The sequence below is a fragment of the Oenanthe melanoleuca genome, chromosome 11 (assembly GCF_029582105.1).
Source record: "Oenanthe melanoleuca isolate GR-GAL-2019-014 chromosome 11, OMel1.0, whole genome shotgun sequence".
Classification (NCBI taxonomy): domain Eukaryota; kingdom Metazoa; phylum Chordata; class Aves; order Passeriformes; family Muscicapidae; genus Oenanthe; species Oenanthe melanoleuca.
The window spans coordinates 17,040,486-17,047,623 of record NC_079345.1 but is presented as its reverse complement, the minus strand read 5'-3'; the positions used below and the strand labels follow the sequence as shown (position 1 = coordinate 17,047,623).

Below are 7,138 nucleotides of genomic sequence, written 5' to 3'. Positions count from 1 at the left end.
CATCCCTCTCCCGGCGGGCATCACCCCAAAGGATGGGGATGGGGACGGGGGGGCTCCTCCTCGCCGACGCTCCGGGCACGTCCCAGCCCCGGCGGGCTCGGCCCCCCCGCCCTCCATCCCTCCCTCCATCCCTCCATCCCTCCCTCCATCCATCCCTCCCTCCAGGCTCCCGGGCGGCCGCAGGCGATGCCCCGGCCCGGGCTCCCGGCAGCACGGCGGGGAGCGAGCGGCGCCGCCGCCCCTGGAAAAGTTGTGTGCCTGCCGGGGGGAAGGCGGGCAGGGGAGGGAGGGGGAAAACCACCACCCCAAAGTGCTCACACGAATTTCCCAGCGCTAGACCTGCCTCCGAGATCAGCCCAATAAGAGCTGTCAGGGGAGGCTCCCGGCTCACTTTTCCACATCGCTTCACAGTTCCGTTTGGCAGGCAGGCAGGCACGGTGGCGCGCTCAGCCCCGGAATTAGCGGATTTATTTGGAATATCCCTGCTTTCCTGGAGACGTGCGGCTGCCGCTGGCTTGTGCGAAGGGAGAATTGAATAACTGCGCTCCAGCATGCAGGCACAGAGAGCCGGGAAGCCCAGCAAGCAGCGGCTCCGCCAGCATCCGCAGCCTCGGGAAGCATGAGGAGAAAATCTGGAGCGCCCTGCCCGTTCCCAGGGACCGGCTGATGGTTTTTTACCTCACCCTTCCAATCCGTGCGTGAAGTGGCTGTGGGCAAGCGGCTCCCTGCTCCTTGAAAGAGTGAGTATTCATTTTACACAGACAATTTGTGCTGGCTGGCAGAGGGCTCTCGCTCTGTGGGTTTCTGGCTGACTTGGGCTCCGTGTGCGTGCGAGGTGCGCTGGGCGAGCGCCTTCCTCGTCCGTAGGTGCGGTATTAGACTGAACTGGGGTGCCTCATTAAGTCCGATGTTTTCAAATTGCCTACAGTGAAAATGCCATGGGCTGCTTGCTAGTTTTTATTATTATTATTATTATTATTATTATTATTATTATTATTATTATTCTCTCGGGAGAAGAAGTGGTGGTAATTGTATTTGTCTTCCCGCTTGTTGGTGGGTTTTTTGGGGAGGTTTATTTTTTCCTTCCGTTCTACAACCCTCCTTTAAAGAATCAGGAGGACTTTGGATCACAGATGGTTGCTTCTAAGGCTGGCAAACCCGTTTTTTCTCTTTATTTTCTTATTTAGTACAATAAGTCTCTGGGCTATTTCACTGTGTTGAATAGATGCAGGGCTGCATTCATGCATTGAAATAGATTGCAGTTTTCGTGCCGAGAATAAAAATCACCCACCAGCCAGATATGTAAATGAGGGAGGAGGAGGCTGGAAGAACCTGGGGGGGGGGGGGGTTGAAGTCCCCCCCGATTTATTATCACCTTCCCTCCCCCCAAAGCTTTGCACCCCCTAAGTAAATAAATAGGAATGGCTTCATAGCTTCCTTTCCTACTTTGAGAGGGGACAGCATCCCAGAAACACTGCTCTTGAAAGCTGCGATGGGAATGAATCTGTAGCCATAACTAGCCAGGAGTCATCCCTGTCCCACAAGTTGTTTTCCTTCCCATCCTTTGGCTGACTAAACAGAGGATGCACCCAGCTGAAACTTGGGAGAGGCAGAAAGCCCCTCAGCCCCAGCCGCTCAGACTGGCCCCCTGAAGCTGCTGTGCCACGGAACGCTTCATCTTCTCTTTGAGGAAGGCAGGGAGGAGCACATCCTCCTCTCTGCTGGGCAGCAGCATCCCAGCCGGAGCCCCGAGCCGCCAGACAGCATCCCCGCTCGGCAGGGCTCGGCTGGCAGCGCCGCAAGGCTCCAGCCTGTGGCGGCTTCTGGCTGGCTGATAGAAAAGAGATTAATTCCAGCCCTTCTTTAGGCTGCCTACCGCCATGAAGGTGACACTGCTTAGCACAGGCAGGAATTCCTTTGGCTGCGGTGCCGTTCGGCCGTGTCTCGGATCCGAGCTGGCATCTCCCGGCGCGACGCTAACCCGCCCTGCCAACAGGTACCGAGCCCTCGCTCTGCTCCCGCACACAGCACAAACACGCTCTGTTCCGTGCCAGCCAGCCTGTCTCTCGTCTCACACAACTTTTATAAAGGCTGGCACCTCTGACCGGCCAGCCTGGGGCTCGCCCGCCGTGGCTCTCGCCGACAGGTGTTTTTTGGGAGGTGCCGATGGCAGGGGCTCGAATAGCGACAACTGTTTATTGTCTCAAATATAACGTGTTAGCGCTTAATGGGAGGGAAGTTAACAGCTGCTCACTTCAGTTTCAATTAAAGAATGGAGCTGATAACTACCAAAGCTATAGATAAAAAATCCTCTGAACTTCACTCATCCCCTTTTGGAAATTCTTCGAGAGTTTCTTTGCAACAAGGATAAGGAGAAATATACAGTTCTCTTGCATGAGTGATATTCCCCCCTCTATGTTCAATACTAGACTGCTGCGAACAAGTGGAGACTTCACAATAGGCTTCTCACTATATATAAGTAAATAATAAATAAATTCGAAAGAGTGGGAGATTACTCTCATGTACATTTTACCCGTGAATCTTCTGGAAGAAGTTAGTATTTGGCATTCCTGGTAAATTAGCAAATTTCACACCCATAAAATCTGATAACACCAGAACCCAAAAGCTGTCTGTGGTGTTACCTCCCAACCTAATACTGTGGATGGTTGTGGCAGAAGAACCCTGGGAAGGGAAGTGATTATTATATTATATTTTCATCCTTTAAGCCTTATCATTCCACCTCCTGCTTTCAGAATGAACACAGCTTTCTGGTAGCTTCCTCCTAAGCTATTTATTAACTCCCTTCTTTTTCCAAACTTGCATCCTGGCTGTGGAGGACTTTGATTTCCATGCTGAGTTGTAAACTGAGGGCTTTCAGTGTCCTTGGAGATTCAAGCATTTCATGTCAGTTGGCTCTTAAATTATCCAGGTGAACAATTTGTTAACTGGGCAGGCTGCTAGCCAAGAAACTAACTTTGGACATTTTCTTCAATATTAAAAAATCAATAACTCTCCGTGAGCCTGCTTAACAAATGCACCTGGTTTTAATAAGAAGTATGGCTGTAAATGACAGCTACTCCTTTTATGCCTCTTTAAAAAATAAAACAGGAGTTTTACTCTCTGTGAAGTGAGGTAGAATCCTCCTTGGATGGAGCTTCTCAGTAGTTTTTAAAATGTTATTTAGTAATTCCCATCAGCTCCTGCTACTGAGGTCCAAAAAAGAGTTGTAAAGGAGGAAGTAGTCCCACAATCAGATTTAAATTCCCTTCTTTTGTGAAATGTATCTTTTAAATTTTTATCATTTGTGATCTTCAGGATTTTTCCAGTAACATTGCACCTTTACCAAATCAATTTAATCGATCCCTGAGCACTTTATTTGCACCACTGTTAGCATATGATGCATTGTCTTCTCTTAAAAAAATATCCTTCTCCCTTCTTCAGGATGTAGAACCATTTCAAGTGAGAACTCACAGTCAGCCATGGACATAAATTTAGCTCTCTTAGCCCCTGAAGCTCTTCTTGAATTTTGTTTCTATTTCCTCTCATATAGTTGCAGATTTCATCTTTTTAAATCTTTGCTTAGGAAGACCATTCCCACAGATTTTAGCTGGGAATTTTTCAGACATTTATTGAAAATAGGGGCCTGGAACCCACCCACTTGACTCTTGGTATGTACAGATCATTTGATTTCCAAAACCTGAGGGATATTAAAGAGAAAGGAACACTGATCTCTGAGATCATGGACAAGAAGGGATGTGAACCTTTACTATAATTTCTCAGAGCTGTGTATTTCTAAGTGATGATTGTGCATGTTTTGTGACAGAAAGCGACTGCTCATGCAGGTATTTTTATAAATCCCCCATATCTATCAGATACCCCATATCTCATCAATATTCCTTTTCCATTTTAATATTTTTAAAGCCTGACCTACTATTAATACAATTGTATGCTTGTAGTATACAGTAAAGTGGCATCACAAGGGTCTTTCATCTATGAGTATAAAATAATAAAACCTAGATTCTTTCAGTGGAAGGCAAATGCTATGGCAATTTGAGCTTGGAACATTTTAAGCATCATTGCTACCATAAGATCACATCAATAGAATTAAATTAGATCATGGAAACTCAACATTTTTCTTAGTGTTGTTGCCATAGAAAAGGTGGCTCACTTCAGAGCTTTTTGAACATAACTATTTGAGCAGTAGACAGACAGAGAACAAAATAAAGTCCAATTTGAGATTACAAACGTGTGTCTATATATATAGACACATTTATTTTCCTCTCCTTTGTTCTAAAATCTGTTCAGCATGTTTCTCATTTTATCAACCACGTAAATAAACATCAACTCAGTGGCATTTCAACTGCATTAATAAAATTTTGTTCCCAAAATACATTGGGTACTGATGGCACCTGGAGTAGTAAGTGCAAGCTGAAAAGAAAAAAAATATCTGTGAACCAGTTCAGTTACCTACAGATAGTCTTTTACCTGGAATCAGATGCTATAAAATCTCATTTCCACCTGCCTTAGCCATGAGAGCAGCCTTTATCCATGGGCTGGTTGCAGTGATAGCACTCACAGAATTGATTTGTCAAGCTGTTGATCATGATGTGTCTTGTGGAAATCATTTGAAATTGAGAATGATGAGCACCCTGGCTCAGATTTGAGATTAGCAATGTCTCCCAGCCCCAGATCTGAGATGGGAAAGCTCCCAGGGGAAGTGTCTCCTCTACACTGTGATGCCCAAGCCCTAGGCAAGCTCACAGAGGTGTTTTCAGTGTGCCTTGGTCAGGTCTTTGCAACAGATATGGAAGTTCAGAACATTAGGGAAACAGTTTTGGCAGTCCCTTGGTCACAGTTTCAGCTTTTCACCCAAAGTGGCTTTTCCCAGGGAAGCAATGCTCAGCCTCATTTGAGAGCTCCCATTTACACCCATTTCCTTTGCAGCCACTGATGGTCAGAATCATATGCACATATTTTATATATTTATGTTTTATCCAAATATAATTCTAAATCTTATATATTTTTATACATCTATATTATTTCAAAGCCCTAAACACTACAGCAAATGGAGTGCATGCACTCAAGAGGGAGTTCAGTTCTCTAATTGAATATCACAACACTTCAGATGTGAATCTCTCTTATGGATTAAATGTAACAGCCATGATTGCCCTTTAAGTAACAGAGCATCAAAACTTAATGTCACTGAAGTTTAGATTGAGTCCTGTGTTCTGGTCTCTGACCTTTATTTTTTGTGTGCTTCCAAAAGTTAGATGAAAACCAATGAATAGGGGGAAAAAACCCTGCAGAATCTCAGCTTGGCAACCCCAGAAGAAATGAGTTTACATTGGAGAGTCCTAATTCTTTCCAAACAACTCATCTAAATTGGTGGTAAAACTGCCATCAAATTCAATGATGCAAAATTAGAAACCTTCATTTCTAATTTCACATATCTCAGCAGAGGTTTGAGGTTTCCTGCAGTCATGCTGTATGCAGTTAGAAAAGTCCAGGTATGTTCAGAATTTTCCTCTTTAAAGATTTTTTAATTCATATGGCTGGAGAGTTTATGTAGCTTTCACTAAGTAATGATGTCTAGTCATAATTTCATAATCTTAGTTTAATTGGAATATATGTAGGAAAACATGGGTTTTTTTCCTTAAGTATTGTATTTTGTTTAATTCTGTAGAGAATACCCAATATTCATTAAACAAGAATATGAAAGTTCTGTTGTACATATTTATATATTTTAAAAAGAAGGCTGAAAAAGAATCCCAGAAAGCAAGATATTTATGTTCTCCATTAATATTTAAAGAATTTTTTTCCAGGAAGTACAGGATAAGCTCATCCCAGCTGCTGAAAGTCTCCTGATAAACAATGCCCCAGGCAGAGCATGGCTAACACCTCATTCTCAGTCGCAGGCCAATCTGTTTGCCTTTCTCTGAGCTCACTAAGAGCACAGGTTGCCTGTTCTCCCCTCTCAGGTGGTGTACTGCACCTCCTGGGGAGGGAGCAGGGTGTGCAATGCGTCCTGTTTGTCAGAGGAAAATCGCTGTGATCAGTGGACTGGAGAGAGTAAAAACTACCTCAGGTCACTTCTTCCTCTTGCTATAGGATGAAAACAGTGCTGATGCAACTTTTTTTCTCCTGTTTGAGTTTTTGGACCACTCTGGAAGTCTTGTCTGTCTCTCCTCTGTGTTTTGAACTGGCATCATGAGATGATGTTCTGACACATCAGTGGAGTGTCTGACTCCCAGAAATCCAAACCTTTCTTTTTGCCTAAGTATATGAAATTGAAAGGGAAGGTTGCAATTTCCTTTTGTTCCTCTGTAGAGCTGAAATAGCTGTATTGTCACTTTAATACCTATGGCTTTAGTATCAGCTGTCATGAAAAAAAAAAAAAAAAAATCGACACTAAAAAAAAGCCCAATCCAATCAAAGAAAAAACCCACCCAACCAACCAAAACCAAAATGACCTTAAAATATTCTCAATACTGATTTCATTAGTGAGGAAATTTCACCTCCAGCTGCAAACTTTGTAGCACATGCTGTCTCTTTGTCCTGTACCTGAGCAGGTGTAGCAACTGGAAGTCTAGAGCACTGCACAAAGCAAGGAATAATAAAGAATAAAAATAGTTTGAAGGTTCTGACGACACCCTTGGTGGGTTTCTTTAAAAGCATTCTGGTTCCATAAAGTAGTGGCTGCTCCTGGAAATACTGACAGCTTTATATACAAAAAGTCTGAGCCTTGACAGCTTTAAAGTTGTCCCATATTGGTTTTACTATCAAAGAGTAACAAAAATAAGAAATTCTATTGATACCAAGAGAAGTTGTAGAATAAGCATGATATCACTGGGTCAAGATACTCTTCTGTGGTTTGGTTCTTTTTAAGAAAGGATTGCCTGACAGTAAAAATTATAAAAAAAATATATATTTATCTAGTCACATAAAACAGATTTTGTAGATACAATAAAGTGTCATGTAAAGCAGTAACATAATAACAATTTATTATAATAGTAATGGAGATAGATATATTTTAGTGTGATGGATGTTGTCATTTTCTCTCTATCCCAAAGCCTCAGTGAAGTTGTGACAGATAAGGACCTATATCCTAAAACAGTCTCATCTCCAGAACAGCAGGTTC

The 7,138-nt window shown here is 43.3% G+C and overlaps 1 protein-coding gene across 1 annotated transcript in view; it reads left to right on the top strand.

The window, feature by feature from the left end:
* Positions 1-208: 208 nt before the first annotated feature.
* CDH8 (cadherin 8) overlaps positions 209-7,138 on the top strand; it is a 149,790-nt gene continuing 142,860 nt past the window's right edge. The window contains exon 1 of the mRNA XM_056500593.1: positions 209-740. The gene's annotated coding sequence lies outside the window, so the exon portion shown is untranslated. The remainder of the gene's footprint in view (positions 741-7,138) is intronic.